Genomic DNA, 19,694 nt, shown 5'->3' with positions numbered 1-19,694 from the left:
GTCAAAATAGTGATTCCAAGGCTCTGCTTCAGGCCTACCTGTATGAGAATCATTAGTATGCATCCTAATTATAAGTATTTTTAAAAGTTCCCCAGATAATTATTAAACCTCTCCAGATAAGACTGACAAGAAAATTGAGTATTTTCCATCTGTTCTAAAGATGCACATTTTTTATTGGTCACCTTTGAAATGATATTACATATTAAATTGCTGTTGTCCTGGGCTCAAGTCTAGTTTATCTAAAGAAACATTGCATTTGTTTCTGCCAAGCATTTAGGGATGCTACTAACAGCAGACCACTTTAAAGTCTTCCCTGTTTGTTTTGTTTTTAGACCACACTGATAGCTTTAGTTCAGGCTGCAGACCTGATTTGGAGTTCATTTCTCCGGGGGAGATTTTTCTCTCCTCCTTTCAAGTTAAGAAATGAAGTTCCTTGCTGTTTCTGTCTGCATAGCTGGTTTATTTTTTTATCTTAAACTGAGATCGTTACCATTTGGTAGTATATGTTTATGCAGGAGTATTCTGTTAAACTTATTAGACTGCAGCAGAAAGCTTTTTTGCTTTCTAATAGTACATAAAGTCATGGTGCACCTTGTAACTGACGGCAGTTTAGATATGACAGAATTCAGTAATAGCCAAATTCTCTACTTTGAATACATGACCCTTTGTGATTGTTTACCCCGTCTACTCCATTAACTTCATTTCCTGTTTGCTCTTCCCCACAGTCTCTTAGCCATAGAAACTAACTTGAAATTACTCCTATTTGCCTGGTAATTTCACATTTCACTCTCCCTTGCATGTGCTATTCAAGTCATCTTTCACCTCCTGTAATTTACTAAAGACCTAACTTCTTTCTGAAGCTTATCATGACTTTAATTCTACTTCTGTTTTTTACTTATTTCAGTGTCTTATATATAACTCTTATTAGAGGACTTGCCATATTTTATTGCAATTATCTGTAACCATTCTTTCTCTCCTTTTAGACTAGGAGCTTCTTGAGGGCAGGAACTACGTTTGATTTTCTCTTTGTAGCTTTACAGTGAAATGGATGGCTTACAGATGCACAATAAATAGCCTGTTTGTTGACTGAATTGTTTTTAAATGGCTTTTAAAAGGCTTTTAAGTATACAACCATTTCCAGAAACTTTTTTCTCTGAAGCGTTCAAGAGAAATATGATGCAGCCATTATTTATGTGACTTGTTACTTCTGTATTCTTTGAGTCTGTTTAGTTTGTTGCATTTGCCTTATCTTTGTATCAGGAAAGAGATAGCTGTTCCTAATAGGAATTTTAAGTATTTTTCAAGCCAAAGTATCCATTTGTTATTGTTTTGTATTTTAATAACACTGTAGCTAGACATCAGGGCCATATGTAAAAACCAGTCTAGAAAACCAAGAACAAAGAAGTTAATGTAACCAATCTGGGTCAGGCACATTGGATACAGTAAACATTAAATTGTGTTGGTTTTTAAATTTCATTTTATTCTGTTACCACAGAAAATGGGATAAAAATAATAGAAAATTATTTTAATTTTCATTTTTTCCTCTTTTAGTCTGTCAGCATGTATTCTACATACTATACTATATACAAAAAGCCTATTGCATATACAAATTTTCATACTTCTTTTTCTACCTGTGTTTTAAGCTTCCCAGGTTTGAATATTGTCTGTAATTGTCATTTTCAGTGTCTACTAATTTTCTATCAAATTGATATTTATCAGTTTGCTTACTTCTGTGCCTATTACTGGCCTTAAACTTTTCTATACTCAATTTAAACTCAGTTATCATTGAGATCTTTTTTTCAGGGGAGAGGGTTTTTTTTTTAAGTTTGTTTATTGTTTTAGTAATCCGTATACCCAGTGTGGGGCCTGAACTCACAACCTCAAGATCAAAAGTCAGATGGCTCCTCCAGTTGAGCCAGCCAGGTGCCAGCCCCTCAAGGAAGGGCTTTTATTTATTTTTTTAAATTTCTTTTTAAAGTTTATTTATATTTGAGAGAGCGCACACATGCACACCTGAGTGGGAGAGGGGCAAAGAGAGGAGACACAGAATCAAAGCAGACTCCTGGCTCTGAGCTGTCAACACAGGGCCTGATGTGGGCTCGAACTCACAAACCGCAAGATCATGACCTGAGTCGAAGCTGGATGCTTAACTGACTGAGCCACCCAGGCACTCCAAGGAAGGACTTTTAAACATTTTTTTTTTTTTTTGACATAACTACTTTCTGAGTCCTGAAGGAATTCTAGAAAATGTTTCTCTGGCTTCTTCCTTTTCTTCTTTACATGATGGAGTGGAAGGAATCTCCATGGGGCATATGGGTGGCTCAGTCAGTTAAGCATCTGACTCCGGCTTAGGGCATGATCTTACAGTCTGTGGATTTGAGCCCCGCGTCGGGCTCTGTGCAGACAGCTCAGAGCCTGGAGCCTGCTTCAGATTCTGTGTCTCCCTCTCTCTCAGCCCCTCCCTGCTTACTCTCTATCTCTGTCTCTCAAAACAAAATAAAGACATAAAAAAATTTTTTTTAAATCTCCATTTACCTGGCTAGAAAAAGACATTGCATAATTGCCACAGAAAGATAACCTAGTTCAGATCCATCACATTCGTTCCCTGAGCTTTGGCAGAAACCTCACTTTATTATTCCACAATGCCACTAATATGTTTAGTTTTATGTTTAGGGTTTTTCAGACATTCTCTCTTATATATCAGATACAATTTAAATTTTGTATGATTTTTTTTTAAGTTTACTTAGGTATTTTGAGAGAGAGCACAAGCAGAGGAGGGGCAGAGAGAGAGAGAGTCAGTCCGTCCGTCCCAGCCAGGCTCCACTATTCGCACAAAGCTCAACTGGGGCTTGATCAATAACTGTGAGATCATAACCTGAGCCAAAATCAAGAGTCACATGCTTAACTAACTGAGCCACCAGGTGCTCCTAACTTTTATTTAAGGTCCTTCTTTGTGCCTGTTCAGTCACAGTTCCCTGTGTTCTTCTACTGGGACACCAGCCTTACCAAAATAAGCTGTTACAAGTGAAGGTCTATTTTTTTCAGGAGCAGAATTTTATCTCATTCACCATACAGCCCCAGAATATGGTCTCAGTACAATTTACTTTCCATTTCCTTTAGCCCTTCGTACTTTTCAGCTGTAAAATTATGAGCTCCTTGCAGCTCTCTGACTTATGCCATATTTTCTTATACCTCCATACCTTCATGTACCCCTTTACTTCTCTCTTCCACTTGTTAAAATATAACTTGTTCCGTATGTCTCATCTCTAAGATTACATTTAGCAGCCTTCTCCTGAGCCCCTCTAAGCAGAATTCTTGACGCTGTTTACCTCAAGCCTTCCTGTGTCATGTACACCCTCGTTGTGACATTAGCCACCTTTGGTTGTGATTGTTTGCCTTCTATTGTCTCACTAAGCTATAACAGTCCTTGAGAGCAGGAACTTTTTTCTTTTAATTTCATTGCCTAGTATAGTACCTAGCATATGGTTAGGTAAGCAATTTAATATTTGCTGAACAAGTAAACAAGTGAATAAATAAATAGATGGTTGAAGATAAAAGTATACACACATTGGCATTTTTGAGACATTGGTCTTGTAGGGCTCAAAATTGTACACAGGATCAAATAATAAGAATAAAACTATTGGGGTCCCAGGGTACTCGGTTGAGTGTCCAACTCTTGATTTTGGCTCAGGCCATGAACTCATGGTTCATGAGTTTGAGCCCTGTATTGGGCTCCATGCAGACAGTGTGGAGCCTGCTTGGGATTCTCTGTCTCCCTTTCTCTCTGCCCCTCCCCCATTCTCTCTTGAAAAACAAATAAAAATTTTAAAAAAGAATAAAATTATTGGTGTGTGTAGTGAAATTGAGGATCTGTGTGGATCCAAGTTAGAAATGAAAAATGAGTTCTGTTATTTTCAACAGTGTCATTTTAGGGCAAAACATATATGCCAAGAAGGAGTTGTGAATGGAAGATTCCAGCCTTGATATGGATGCAAGAACTCTGTTCCTTCCATTGTCTTTTGGTACCAGTTCTCCACAGTCACCCATATTGGTAGTCTGAGGAAGTTATCAGAACACGTTGGAGTAGTCTTTCCAACATACCCGGTGGAGGCTTCTTGAAGGCTTGTAGTCTGGATGACCTAAGATACTCAATCTGTTTCTCACTGGTCAGTTGTGTGACACATACATAAGATGCTACCTCCATTTTACTTATTGTTAAAACAGATTTACTTTGGGAACCTCAACCCAGATGTTACAATTCCTTCATTCCTTTTGGAATTTATGAACATCAGATTAAGAACCCAAACTTTTCTCTTTGAGGAAATGACTTTGTTTATATTGCAATGTTATTTTGTTCTTCCATTATTCCTTTTATTTAATATGGTAATATTTTACAGTTGACATTAAGTATCTCAGAATTTTAGAACATGAAGGAACTTGAGATATTGTTTCAGTATTGTTTTATAAGTGTTCTGAACTTAATTTGTGTCTAGTTTTGAACTCAGCTGAATGGTTCTTGAAAATAGGACTGCTGGGGAGCCTGGGTGGCTCAGTCCGTTGAGTGTCTGACTTCAGCTCAGATCATGATCTCACGGTTTGTGAGTTCAAGCCCTGCATCAGGCTCTGTGCTGATGGCTTGGAGCCTGGAGCCTGGAGCCTGGAGCCTGCTTTGATTCTGTGTCTCCTTCTTTCTCCGCTCCTCCCCCACTTGTGCTCTGTCTGTCTCTCTCTCTGTCTTTCTCTCTATCTCTGTCTCTCTCTCTCTCTCACGCACTCTCAAAAATAAATATTAAAAAATTTTTAAAAATAAGACTGCTTATCTGTTTTGAATGGAAAGGCCTCTTCCTCTTCTCAGTGCACTGCACCTACACACACAGATCAGTAGACCATCTAACCTGCCTCTAGGCTGAAAGAGAGGAGTTCAGGAGGAAGGATAGGTGGGAGGTAGCACCTCCTCGTTATCTGTAGGGCAGACAAAGAAACTCACCACAAGGAGATTGAATTCTGCTATTTGTATCTGCACCCAAGATAGTAAAGCCCTGGGAAAGTGCCTGTCTTTGTGTGATTACTACTATACCTTAGTACACGTGAAGGTGGCTTCTTCTCAGTCTGCTAAAGCTGACCGTTGTCAAGTCTACTTTGGGAAAAGAAGAAAAATTCCACTTACTCAGTGTAAAGTAGACCTATATATTCCACTAGGTTTTCAGCAAGAGTGAGGTAGATGCTGGCCTAACATCCCACTTCAGTCTCACTATCCTTGCAATGTCCTTTGCTGTTCTTTTAACAAAAATGATGATAATTGGTCTTTTACCCTGGTAGGACAAACATGTTTTGATTGGAAAGATTAAAATGAAGAGCATTGCTTTGTTTATACAGTCAGACTTCTTGGAGAAAAGGGTGCATTTTAGAAACATCACTTTTTGTAAAATTGTTACTTGGTATATATTAAGCAGTTAAATTGAGCACAGATTTTATGAAATGAATCACACATTTAAATAAATAAATACTAGAAAAAGGCCATGAGCATAGAAGCGGATTGTGGAGAACACATTCCAGGTGAAGTTAGATCCCAGATTTGGGTGATTGGAGGTGTGGTAACAGGGACACCAAGCCAGGCCAGGCCCTGAGGACAATCCACATTCAGATCCCCTGGCTCTAAGCATCTTTCTCTCTTCTTAGGATTATGCTGAGTCTCCTTGGGTAAAGATGTGGGCATGGAGGCTGAAATAGTAGGGCAGTACCTGGAGAGCTAGTAATCCCAGAAGCAGGACGAAACCCCAAACTCAGAGTATTAAAGTAATGCCAGGTTTTTGGGAAAAAAACAAAATAACCATTTGGTGATCTGGGTAGAGAGAGAAGAATGAAGATTACAAAGAGAGTGCCCCTTGGGCCTTTATGCATTTATTTATGCCCACTATTAAAATTTTTTTAAAAAATTGGGATGACTTTGAGTAAAATGCAGCATCACGAATTAAAGACCCTAGTTAAAGAAATTCTGGAGAAAACAAACTATAGTAAGAGGTAAATTTGATGCATTCTAGTGCATATTTTAGGCATGATGTAATTAATAGACAAAGGAAAAAAGTGAGATTGGTTTTAAGGTGCATATTTCAGTGCATGTTTTCTGGCACTGAATCATTTAGAACTCTCCTGTGGGGCCACTCAAGAGAGATACTGTGATGTAACCCAGCACACCAGATTTTGTTAATAGGTGTTACAAGAAGTAGGCTTTCAGCGTATTCATCTAGCAACTAGCATCTCCATGGAAGATTACTCAGTGACACCACACTGCCCTGAGAGTTGGCACCTTTTAGGATTTTGTCTGTCTCCCTATCTACCACAAAAGACTAAATTCCCTTCCATCTTACCTGGTAATATCATTTAATGGGCTGCTTATTTCCTGAAAATTTTAATAGAAGACTAAACTTTTCTTTCCACAGTTATGCATTAAAGGCTTTTAGTAAAATAGCTAACCTATACTGATTGATTGCCATTCCCAGGCCCTATTACTCTTTTTCATATATTATGTTACTTATGCCTCAAAGGTACTTAGTTTATGAGGCAGCTAGTATTTTTATCCCCTTTTAAGAAAGATTACAAAAAGAGCCCAAAGTAATTGAGCTAGCAACTGGAAGAGTCAGAATTTGAACCAGGTCCTCTGGCTCTAGAGTATGCCTGTTTAACTCTGGTATACTGTTTTTCATTCATGGCTCATCATTCTAAGATGGACATACTGATATACATTAAAACATCCATTTTCATTCAAATGTGTTTAGTGATGGAATCAACAATGGGAGTAAAGGACTCATTTTTCCATAAGTTTTGTGTGTATGTGATGGATAAATTGCAGGATAGAGGATAGGTTGTTTGCTGATAGAAAAGGAAATCCTGGGGTGCCTGGATGGCTTAGTTAAGCATCCGACTTCAGCTCAGGTCATGGTCTCCTAGCTCATGAGTTCAAGCCCTGTGTGGGGCTCTGTGCTGACAGCTCAGAGCCTGGAGCCTACTTTGGATTCTGCCTCCCTCTCTCTCTGCCCCTCCCCTGCTCACGCTTTTTTCCCTCAAAAATAAATAAACATGAAAAAAATTAAGTAAATAAAATGTTAATTGCAGAAAAGAATAATAATCCCAGGATGCTTGGTTGGCTCAGTCAGTAGAGTGTGTGAGTTTTGATCTCAGAGTCTTGAATTTGAGATCTAGAGATTACTTAAAAATATATATATACATATAATCCATTTTCCAACGGTAAGCAACAGAGATAAAAGTTGTCTTCCCTTTTTCCCAAATTTGTGTAATATGATGTGTATGTATGTATACATGTACGGGTTTGTGATTTTTGCTTTTTTTTACTGTTAATAAGCATTTTTGCAAGTTATTGAATAATTTTAGTTATTAATAATTTTGAAGCTATATAATATTACAAGGAATTTTTTTTATATCCTTCAGTAGTCAGCAGGAATCTAAGAAAGCAAGCCAGTACTGAAGGTTTTTATTTGTTTACAAACTTTATAATTAACAAGGAGAGTTCTAGAGTTCTAGTTGTGGTTTTGTTATTAGTAAAATATAACTTTGTGTATTAGTTAATATTGGCAAATTAGTAATTTCATTAGTAAAATATAATTTGCATTTTTTGTTTTAAATTTTTTATGTCTTTTATTTGAGAGAGAGAGAGAGAGAGCAAGCAAGGGAGGGTCAGAGAGAGAGGGAGACACAGAATGTGAAGCAGGCTCCAGGCTCTGAGCTAGCTGTCAGCGTAGAGTCTGATGCGGGGCTCGAACCCACGAACGTGAGATCTGACCTGAGCCGAAGCCGGACGCTTAACCGACTGAGCCACCCAGGCGCCCCTAATTTGCATTTTTAAGGAGAAACATTTTAGGCTTTGAAAAAATTAATAATTTTTACTTTTTTAAAAGCTAGTGCACAGTGAACTCTTTAGATAAAGCCTTATTTACTTCAGATGATGCTTTGCATTCAGTTGTCATGTCTCTTCAGGCTATTCCTAAGTGTGTGTGCTTAATACCACTGACATTTCTTTGTATGGGCCAGTTATTTTGTAGAATATTCCTGTTTGAGTTTGCCTGCCTGTTTCTTCATGACTTGATTCAGGTTAAAATGCTGTCATCGTTGATGTTGTTTTATTGTGGTAAAAAATATAACATGTTCTCTCTAATGTGTAAGTGTGTATCACAATATTGTTAACTATATGCACATTGTTGTACAACAGATCTTTAGAAGTTTTTCATTTCACGTAACTGAAACTCTGTACTCATTGAACAACTCCCTGTTATACCTCCCCTCACATAGTAGTTGTATTTTTAATTTTTGAGGACTGTTTTACATAGTAGCTACATTATCTTACCACCCTACCAACAGTGCACAAGGTTCCAGTGTCTGCACATTCACACCAAATGTAATTTTTGTTTGGTTGTTTGTTTTATAGTGGCAGTCTTAATGATGGTGATGCGGTTTTGATTTGTAATTCCCTAGTGGCTAGTGATGTTGAACTTCTTTTCATATGCTTGTTGGCTATTTGTATATCTTCTTTGGAGAAGTGTCCCTTCAGGTCCTTTGCATTTTTGAAATTGGGATGGTTTTTTGTTGTTTAGGAGTTCTTAATGTATTCTGTATATTAACTCCTTATCAGATATATGGTTTGAAAGTATTTTCTCCCATTCCATGGGTTGCGTTTTCACTCTCCTGATTGTTAACTGTGCTTTGCAAAGTTTTTAAGTTTGATGCAGTCCCATTTGTTTTTGCTGCTTGTGCTTTTGGTATCATGTGAAAGAAATCATAACTAAACCCAAGTATCGTGAAGCTTTTCCTGTTTATTTTATTCTAAGAGTTTTATAGTTACAAGTGTTAGGTTTATAATTTATTTGACTTAATATTTGTACATAATGTAAGAAGGTGGTTTGTCTTAATATTTTTTGTATATGGACTTCCCGTTTTCCCAGCACCATTTGTTGAAGAGACTCTCCTTTCTCCATTGTGTAGTTTTAACACCTTTTTGATCATCTCTGTGAGGGTTTATTTGTGGTTCTCTGCTCCTGTTGGTCTGCATGTCTGTCTTTATGCCTAAATACTGATTTGATTATTGTAGCTTTGTAATATGTTTTGAAATCTGAAATGTATAGAATTTTTAAAATTTATTTATTTATTTTGGGAGAGACAAAAACAATGCAAGCAGGGGAGGGAGGGAGAGAGAGAGAGAGAGAGAGAGAGAGAGAGAATCCCAAGCATGCTCTGCACTGTCAGCACAGAGCCTGATGAGGGGCTTAAACTCATAAACTGCGAGACCATGACCTGGGCTGAAACCAGGAGTCAGAAGCTTAACTGACTGAGTCACCCAGGCTCTCCTGAAATGTGTGTTTTTGAATAAGATGTATCTCTAGTAGGGCTGGTTTTTGAAAAAGAACATTTGGTGAAATCTTCTTTAGCAAAGAATCTCTCAAGTAAAGGAAATATTCATTGCCCTCCAATTTATGTTTTACATGTTTGGAATTTTTCAGATCTTTTAGGATTTTTATTTCAAAACTTTATGATGTCTGTACTAAGTTTATTTCCTTGGGCCCATTCACTGCTTTGCTAGTAATAAATCTATAAGAATACTGGTATTTAATTTCTCATGTTTCTGACTGTTTAGTGGGCTATGGAGATACATTGTTTTTCTTTGACTTTATTAATTGCACTACTAGTTATTAATAGCTTGTATATTTTTGCACATGTAATTGTAGAATTAATTTTTGCTGGTTAAGCTAAGATACTGCCTGCATCCAGATGTCTAAGTGAGGCGCTTGCTCTCATTCTGTATTTGTTCAATGACTCATTGAGAGTAAATGAGAAAGAGATGAGAGCTGAACATAAAGTAGAGGAGAATCTCAGGTAGTGGTACACAGAGATCACGGACTCAGAATATTTTTTTTAATGCAAAATTGTTTTCACAAAGTAAGATGATTATATTTTTAATAGGTAATGCATTTAGGTGATTTCAAAATAAAAAGTATATGAAAAACGGCCTCCAGTCACCCTCCCCTTATAAGGAACCACTTTTTTAGGCTTTGTGTTCCTTTAGGGGTTTGTTATGCAAATTCAATCACATAAGTATTTATATTTTTATATCCCTTTTACACAAACGTTAACATACTTATATATACTTTTTGGCCTTGCTCCCCCCCCCCGCCACAAGACTGTAGTCTGGAAATTATCCCATATCAACATGTAGAATGTGTCCTCATTTGTGTTCTGCTGCATGGTAGTTCTTCGTGTTTGGTTGTGCCAGATTATTATCCAATTTCCTACAGAAGAGAACTTGGATTGTTTCCAGTCTTTTGTTATTACAAATAGTGCTTCTGTGAATAACTATGAACATACAGAATTTCATAAAGGTATGATTATATATATTTCTTCTTCCAGAACTTGCCAAATTGCTCTGTATAGGAGTTCTACAATTTTACACTTCCACTAGCAATGCATTATAGTGCTGTTTCATCATAGCCTGGTCAAAAGACTGCCTTCGGATTTTTAAATCTTTTTCCAAGTCTGATAGGTGAGAGATGATATACCTCAGTGCATTATTCTTTTAAATAAATTAATCTTTAGGAAAAATTTTAGATTTATAGAAGAGTTGCAAAGGTAGGGGTTTTTTTATACTTCTCATCCAGTTTCAGTTTCTTCTAATATTATCATGATGCATTACTGTGGCACCTGGTGTCAAACCTAAGAGACCAATATTGGAACGTCATTATTGACCACAATCCAGACTGTAGTTTCTCTTAGTATAATTTTAATTTGGATTTCTTACTATGAATGAAGTTGAATGTCTTTCTTTTAAAGGAGCCATTAGCATTTTTATCTTCTGAATTGTTACTGTCCTTTACCCAGTTGCCTACTGAGTTGTTAGAAAACTAGAGAGGAGTAGTCTAAAGGAAAAGAAAGAAGACTAAGAGATTTTATTTTTAAATCATTGTTATATCTGTTAGGTCCTGTCTGACATCATTAGGCTGTACTCGCTCTCTAATGATGAAAATCTCCCCCCAAAAGTCTCAAAGAATCCACTTTCTGATTCTCATAGTTTGCAGTTCCCATAGTTGTCATATTTGCTACTAGTTTTGACTATTAATACTTGTTATTTATTTAAATGTGAATTCTTCGGAGAGGGAGAGGGATATAGTTAGTTGGCTAGTCAGCAAAAGGACTAACAATAATCCTGATGATAGTATAAACCTGGGATGCGGCTTTGTGTGTTTGTTTTTGTGTGTCAGTAGAGAGACTTGGATCAGCATGTGATCTTGTAGAAGTGGTCTTGGACTCTTCTGCACTTCGCTATATTTGTACATTGGGTAAGGAATGTAAGTAAAGTCTCTAGCTGAGTCTTACTATTGTAGGAAGTCTTGGAGACTTAGTCAAGAGTTCTGGCTATATCTGCACTCATGATCTCTTGTGCTCTATTGAAAACTGCTGGCTCTTAGAACCTTGGAGAGCTCCAAGCCGAGGCAGAGATGTTGCTTCTGAACTTGAAGATACACTAAGCTGTCATCATCTGTCTTTGAAAGTTACTTGAAGTCTGAGGACCTTAAAAATTTACAAATTTTAAAAATACAGCGTATTTCAAATTAGGCATAAGTAAAGTTTATGATCTTTAAGAGCAAAGATTTAGGTTTAGATCAGAGTTTTTCATAATGTTGCTCATCATCACTTGGGAACTTGTTAAGAATGCAAAATAGTAAACCTTCCTCTAGGTCTGCTGAGTTAGAACTGATGGTTAGAACAGCTTAACAGTCTGTTTTACAAGCCATCCATATAATCCTGGTGAATGTTAAAGTTTGAGAAACACTGGTTTAAAGGTTTGGATGATACTCATGTAAAGGACAGACTTTTGAGTGTTTATCAGATCCTTGGACCTTCTTAGGGTTTAAGAAGTTACGTATGGGATCCCAGGAAGATGTTTTATTTGAACTGCTTCCTAGTTCATAGGTCTACCTAGTCAGAGCCCACTTTAATGTACACTAGGTTCTATTTAACTGAGATTTAGGTAGGTATACGATGGCATTGCTGATGTGAGACTTGTGAAACTATTCAACTCTGCTTTTAAAAAAAATAATATACATTTTATATATGTGCATACAACTTCTATGGCTATATAGTTCTGAATCTTTTTCTGCTATATGAAGGTGGATTTGATCATAGAGCCCTCCATCCAGACTCATTATTGATCATTTCTATCTCTCTTATAGTTAAGCATATTTCCTGTCTATATTCCTGCTCTTCTCTGCCAGGGCTGCATAAGGCCTTGATACCTATTGCAGTTTAGAAGGGAGCCTGTCATACATGTTGTACTTGAAGTGCAGTTAGTATTAGTTGTTACCAGGTTCATTGGATCAGTAAACAATTTTAGAAAGTTGTATAGAAAGGAAATGCAGAGTTGGAAGAAGAGATACACCAATGAGTTTATAAGTAAACGGTGTTTTAAGTGGTGTTGTTAATACTTTCAACGAAGAGCCTTGGCAAACAAGGTACAGTTGTACCTTGGTCTTACTTTGTTGCCTGAATTAAAGGGCTTGGATATTGGCAGATAATTTCCAGAAATTAGACACTTAGGAAGTTTAAAGATGCATAAAAGTAAGGGCTTACTTTATACAAATGAATGTTGCTTCCTTTTACATTAAAATATTACCATTGATAATTCATAGGAAAATGTTGGAAGGGTTCTTGATTTGAAATAACTTTAAGTAAAAAACTCTATTAGAGTTTGTTCTCTTTTTAATTTTTAATGTTTGTTCTTTTAACAAATCCTTGAGTAACTAGTACATTTGGTTCACAACAGCTGGTTTTATATGCATTATCTTTGCTTATTAAATATCATTTATAAGCTTAAACATTTAAGTCCAAAGTGGAACAAAAACAGTCTTTTGATTTGTCTATATTTTTGCTCCCTTTGAAATTCAAAGAGTTTTTCATTACTGCTGTTATGATTAGAAGGGTTTAATTTCATGTCTGTAGTGTAATGGGGGGAGTTCTGAGCTCTGTGGATTAAAACCTTGAAACCTGTGCTCAACTCACCAAGTTTATTAACCTCTCATAATTTGCTGATCTGTAAGATAAGGTGTTTCCAGCTCTAAATTATGTAGACTTTTATTTGTGTTAACCTGTAAATTAGCTGATATCTGATCTTTACTTCTTTTGTTTTGTATTTTTTTTTTAATATGAGTCTGCCACTAGTGTATTAGAAAGAGAAAAAGGTAATAGGAAAGAGGAAAGAAGAAGATTTGAAAGAGGGAGAAAATTCAAAATAGATTTCAGAAATAAGAAAAAACTTTCTAAAAATGAAAACTATCCAGATTTTATTTTATGACGTGAAGATTTTTACTTTATTAAAATATTGCTTGAATAACCATATTTAGTTATGTAATTTTCTCCCACACCTGCTGTTTTTCCACCAACATGGGGGAAAGGAATTATGTGATTAATTGAACAGCTGGGTTCTGATCTATAACTGTCCTTAGGAACTGTTAATTTTTAAGACTTTTACCTCTGTTTACTAGAAAAGAGTAACTGCTATATAATTTGGGTAAAGCTAATTGGAGTATAGAACTCCCAGCACATCTTTGTTTATTCCAGTTTTTTCTTCTTGACAAATTGCGCATAGGATGAAAAAAATTAAGTCTCAGGAAGCATTTAATCTGGGCATCCTTAGTCTTCCTTTCTATTGTTAGTACCTAGCAAATTATAGACCCTCAGTAGTACATGTTCAGTTCTGAGAAAAATCAGTTTATAAGGAAAGGACTCTGAAAGGATAGTAGTGAATAGTGTCTCCATCTTCACTACCTTTAGTGTTTACAGTCTCTTTATTTTCTTTGATGCCTGTCTTAGAACACAAGCAACTTTAGATTAAAAATGTTTCTTAATAAAAAAGGAGTAAATTTGATGTTAAAAAAAATTTAAATCCGGAATTGCTATTCTCAGTTATATCACTTTATCCATTTGTAAAACTGTTTTAAATCTGAGCTTTGCTTAGTTTGTTGCTGTATCAAATTAGAATACGTGTGTGGATGAGTGAATTTTTAGACAGAAACTTTTTTTAATTTCAAAGTTAAGGTGACTGTTAGAGGTGTGAGGGAAGAAAGTATTTAAGACAGATAGTGACTTAAAGTTGGAAACAACTGTCAAGTAATAAATCTGTCTGCCTCTTCACTGGAAGTATGCAACCTGGGTTTTACAGCCTTCCCTCACCTCCACCCCCACCTTGTTTTATAACTTCATGATTGTTTTAAATAATTAGTTCTTAATCACATTAACTATCTTGGGTTTTTGTTAGATTACTTTTTCTTAATAGACTACTTTATTGCAGCGAAGATGAGAGGGAGGAGGTCTTCCTCTTCCTCTCCTGGCCTTTGGTCTTCTATAGATGGAATGCCCAATTTCTTCCTTTCCAGAACATAGCTATCAACTTAGCCAGTTGGCCACACTGGCCGGACCCTCAAACATGATGGCCTCAAGAAAGTTTTTCTGCCCTGAAGGAGGAACTTCTTCAGAAATCTTTGTTCTTAAATTTTTTTTATGTTTATTTAATTTATTTTTGAAAAGGGTGGCAGAGGGAGAGGGAGAGAGAGAATCCCAAGCATCAAACAGGGTCTCAGACTCACCAATCAGAAGATCATGACCTAAGCTGAAATCAAGAGTAGTCAGACACTAACCTGACTGAGCCACCCAGGCACCCCAGCAGTTTTTATTCTTAATCATATCGTTTGTTTGTTTATTTGTTTGTTTGTTTGTTTTTATGCTGTTTAAAATGTCTTATTCAGGAGTCAGCATTGCCCCTGTGGTTCAGGGACCAGTGCAAGTGAGGATTGTGCCATTGCTAGATTTTGTGTGTTGTTGATGAGCACAGTGCAGTTTCTCTTGGGTCTTGGGGCAGAGTAGTTTATAACTAAATGCATCGTAGACCGCACAGATAACCCCAGTTTGCTCATTACTCCTGTACTCTGGATGGAAAGAAGAATGCACAGCCCCCCTGCGGTACACTGCTGTCCTGTGCCCCTCTGCGAGTTTTTAAAAGAGGCTATGTACATAGGTGACCAATGTATAGAGCTTCTTTGGCAAATCTTTAGTAATATTTTCTGAACAAACATACTCAAATATGGTAGGGTACATTCCTGTTTCTTCAAAGCAGACAGCTTTGTTGAACCTGTTAGCAGTGTACACAGCTGGTAATTCCATCTCCTTCATGGTGAGTTTTTAGTTCTTTTAATCTCTTAGTATGTGGAGTGCATGTTCTGTGGTTATGTTTGTGAATAATGAGAGTGTATTCTCTGGTCAACTCTCTTTTTGATAGCGAAATGGCTTTCTTTGTTTTTTTTTTTGCTGGGGCCATACTGCATGGGACCTGTTAGAAAAGGAAAAACAAGAGGGACATTGACAAAATTGTTTTAGGGGTTTGATCCTTTGAAAGGGATATTACATCATCTTCATCAGTTGCACACAGTATCCAGCAGTGGTGTAAGTCCCTTCCAAAGAACTAAAATTCAGAAGTGTGTGCCTAAATTTACCTCTTTATTGCAAATAACCAAAAGAAGGGTGACATATAACTAAACTACTCCTCCGAATCAGAGGATAGAAAAAACTTAAACTGGGTATGATCAAGTAATTCAAAGGATATAGGGTAACAATTTGTTGGACTATGAACAAACGGTGTTCTAACCCCAGTGACCATAAGGTACAGTGTGTTTTTGAGGAAAACCATGATGGATATAAAGTTCTTTCCTATCCAAGAGTGTTTGCAAGTAAAAGTCAATACTATCATACTTAGAATGAGGGACTTGGAAGCCTCTAGGACAGGGATACATATCTTCATCTACTGTTCTTATCTCTCTACCTGATCCATTAAGTAAGCACTTAATAAATAGAATTGGTGCTAGGCCAGGAATTTTCTAGGTTTTATTTGATTCATTCTGGAAACAGTTCCTGTGATACACATAAGAGATAGGTATTATTTCTAGATAATACTAATTATCTCCTTGTTTTTAGTAGCATAACAAGGAATGTTAGTAGGAAATTACGGAATAAATCCTTTGGGTCCTTCTGGTGATGGGTGGTGGTGATGGTTGTATGGTAGTGTGAATATACTTAATACCAGCAGGCTGTTACATGTAAAAATGTTTAAGATGAGGGGTGCCTAGGTGGCTCAGTTGGTTAAGTGTCTGACTTTGGCTCAGGTCATAATCTCGTGGTTCAGGAATTCAAGCCCCACATCAGGCTCTGTGTGGACAGCTCAGAGCCTGGAGCCTGCTTCAGATTTGTGTCTCCCTCTACCCCTCACCTAGGCACGCTCTCTCGCTCGCTCTCTCTCTCTCAGAAATAAATAAAACATTAAAAAATAGTTAAGGTGATAAATTTATGTTGTGTATTTTACCACATTAAAAAATAAAATCAATTTTTTTTATAAACTCCCCACCCCGAAAATTCTTTGAGTACAAATTGGACATGGATAATAGCATAGATGTCTAAATAATTATATAGATGAGTGCTTGTGAAATATTTCATGCACGTTTCTCTATTCAGTTATCTCACTTATTTACAAAAAGAGCTGTGGCATAGAGAATTTGTATTATTTAGAATCTTATAAGAAAAATAATATCAGGACAGGTGATTCAGATAAAATTATTACTTTTGTCCTCAGAAACACAGTTTTATTGTACAGTTTCTTATGCTGCACATGTTTCTCTAATGCCAATTAGCTCAACAATAGTGATTGTTCACTGTGAGGCGGTAGTAGGGAATGATGCCAATATTACATGGAAGGTGTCCTGATTCTTTTGCAATTTTTCCTTGCCACAGGGGACTGGAGGAGTGAGAAAAGAATTAAAAATCGTCAGGGGTAGCTGGGGAGCTCAGTCACTTAAGCGACAGACTTCAGCTCAGGTCATGATCTTGTGGCTCCAGGGTTCAAGTCCTGCATCAGGCGCTCTGCTGTTAGCGCAGAGCCCACTTTGGATCCTCTATCTCCCTATCTCTCTGCTCCTCCTTTGCTTTCTCTCTCTCAAAATAAATAAACTAAAAAAAAAAAATTAAAAATCTTCAACAAGGAGGCACAAAGGCTTTAGCTTGGCTGCTTTACATGCAAGAGCCCTTTCAAACTCCATATTAACAAAATTAAAATAGAGTGTCTGCCACCTAGGCTTCCTTTCCAAGAGAGGTGTACCCAGCCTTGCTCAGCTCTTAGCTAGTGGCAGGTTCCATTTCTTTTTGGAGCCGCAGTGCAGAGACCCATTCCAATCTGTAATGTCCCAGCACCCACAAGTCAGCAATCCCATTCTATTATTTTCATGCGTTTTTCGGATCCGTTGAGGTAGTAGCCAGCCACTATGAGCAGCTTATATGCTAATGTAACAGTAACAGTTGTTTGGTGTTTTCTGTAAGTCTGTTATTTTTGGTGTACAATTTTACATATAAAGGATTTTCTTAATGGATTCATGTTATAGCAGAATTGTCTATACTTTTTCATAATATTAGTCAAATTATAGTGGTCCATTCTGCATATTAGTGACTAGCTCTTGCTGATTTTTTTCAGTTCATAAAAAGAAACAGGTAACTTCAAGGGCCTAGAAATAAGTTCTGGCCAAATTCAGACCTCAACTTTTCAGAGCTACATAGTCCTTAAGGATGATTTCATTGTTTAAACAACAACAGGTTTCTTGCTGTTAGTTCACATTCCCTAAGAGTATTTCAGGGAGTATCTCCTAGTAACTTGCCATATTGACTGTTTTGTTTGTTCATGGGAGATGAGCCTGAGAGAGAGCCAAGAGAGAAGAAACTGTATTCCAAAGTAAAATTGTGAAAACTACTTCTCTAGTAAATCTTTGCTTATTTTTCATACCCCAGTATTTCAGAAGCAGTTCATTCTTCTTTACTAATCTAGACCATGGTTAGCAAGTTTTTTTTTTGTAAAGGGCTAGATTGTAAACGTTTTGGGCTTTGAGTACCACATATATCTCTGCCACATATTTTACTTCTTTTTTCTTCTCCTCTTTAAAACAGTTTGTTTTAGTTACTCTATAAAAATGTAAAATTCTTTTTACATATTCACTGCCTTACCGAAAACAAACTGCTGGCCAGATTTCCTTGTAGGCCATAGTTCGCCATTCCTTGATTTAACTATTTTAACTAAAATGCTATTTAAAATCCACTGGTAGCTAACCTAAAATTACTTTTTTCTCCTCTGATAGGTAAAACATATAGGAGAAGAAATCATTTGTGACATAATTGTCAGTCATTAAACAAGCCTGCCCACCCTTGGGTATTTATTTCTTTTTTGCTTTAAGTTAAAATTTCACATGTCCAGACTTAGAGAACAATAGAAAAAAAAAGTTATTTCCAAGTATAATCATGACTGGATACAAGGTTAAGCTGTGGATTAATCTGAAAAGTTTTTCAGATTCTTTCAAAGCATTTGTGACTTTAATACATTGGGTACAAATCAGTGATAAGGAAATAAGCCAGAGAAACAGATGTAGCAGCTCTTACATGGGAGGTCTTAAGTCTTCAGAGAAATAGAAAAGAATACCCTTTTTTGCAATAAACTATTACCATTTTCAGTTATTCATAATTGGGACTGCTTTAAAGAATTTAAACTAAAAACCCTGATTTCTATATACCCTGATTATTAAGGGAATTAATACTAAAAAGACCTACCTATAAAGTTGTACTGTACTTTAATATCACTTCTGCTAAATCACAGGATGGTCTTGATCTGTCTCCGAATCGAGTTGAGTAATAATAATAGCCTACATTTATTGAGCACTTTTCCTCTGTACTGGGCCCTATGATATGCACAAATTATTTCTTTGTATCCTGACAAGAATCTTAGGTAGGAGATGGGTGCATTTATTGGCCTAGTTTTATTGCTACTAATCTGTTTCCCATGTCTGTAATTTTTTCATTTCAAGAATGTTATATAAATGGAATCTGTAGTACTTAACCCTTCAGAATTGGCTGCTTTTTTCCATTCAGCAGTCATAATTCCCTTGAGATTTATCCAAGGTGTTGCATGTATCCTTAGTTTGATCCTGTGTATTGCTGAATATGATTCCATAGTGTGGATGTTCCACAGTTTGTTTAACCCTTCTCCCGATGAAGAATATTTGGATTGTTTTCCAGTTTTTGGCTATTATGAATAAAGTTGCTTATGAACATTCATATGCATGTTTTGTGTCAACATAAGTTTTCATTTTATAAATATATCCATTTCTGTGTTCTTTTGATGAACATTTAGTTTTTTCTCTAATTTTTTGGTCTTGTGAGTAATGCAGTAATGAATGGTCTTGTACATGTTTTGTCCACATTTATGAGTACATCTGTGGGATATAGACCTATAAAGTGGAAATGCTGGGTCTTACAGAATATACATATTTAACTTTACTAGGTATTGCAAAATTGCTCTTCAAACTGGTTATACCAGTTTATATTTTTACAAGACGTGTGTAAAGAGCTCTTATTTTTCATAATTTTACCAACACTTGCTTTTAAGCTTTTATAATTTTTTTCAGTCTGATGGATAGGAAGTGGTATTTGTGATATAAATTTGCCTTTTCCCAATTACAGTGATGTTAAGCATTTTGCTATGTGAATTGCCTCTTCGTATCTTTGGGACCTTTATTTTGGGTCATTTACTGATCCTTTTTTAGAGATTCTATATATTT

The 19,694-nt window shown here is 36.4% G+C and overlaps 1 protein-coding gene and 1 long non-coding RNA gene across 6 annotated transcripts in view; one reads left to right on the top strand and one right to left on the bottom strand.

Annotated features, from left to right (window-relative positions):
• EPC2 (enhancer of polycomb homolog 2) overlaps positions 1-19,694 on the top strand; it is a 121,878-nt gene that overhangs the window by 54,954 nt on the left and 47,230 nt on the right. The window lies entirely within an intron of this gene.
• Positions 1-19,694, bottom strand: part of LOC115287836 — a 56,585-nt gene that overhangs the window by 30,585 nt on the left and 6,306 nt on the right. Inside the window, exon 3 of one of the 2 annotated variants that reach the window (XR_003906679.1) lies at positions 5,078-5,137. This is a non-coding gene — a long non-coding RNA (uncharacterized LOC115287836). The remainder of the gene's footprint in view (positions 1-5,077; positions 5,138-19,694) is intronic. The other variant, XR_003906680.1, reaches the window with a different exon arrangement.

The sequence above is a fragment of the Suricata suricatta genome, chromosome 3, assembly GCF_006229205.1.
Source record: "Suricata suricatta isolate VVHF042 chromosome 3, meerkat_22Aug2017_6uvM2_HiC, whole genome shotgun sequence".
NCBI classification, from domain to species: domain Eukaryota; kingdom Metazoa; phylum Chordata; class Mammalia; order Carnivora; family Herpestidae; genus Suricata; species Suricata suricatta.
Note: the sequence above shows the minus strand (reverse complement) of the source record. Positions and strands in the feature narration are given on the sequence as shown.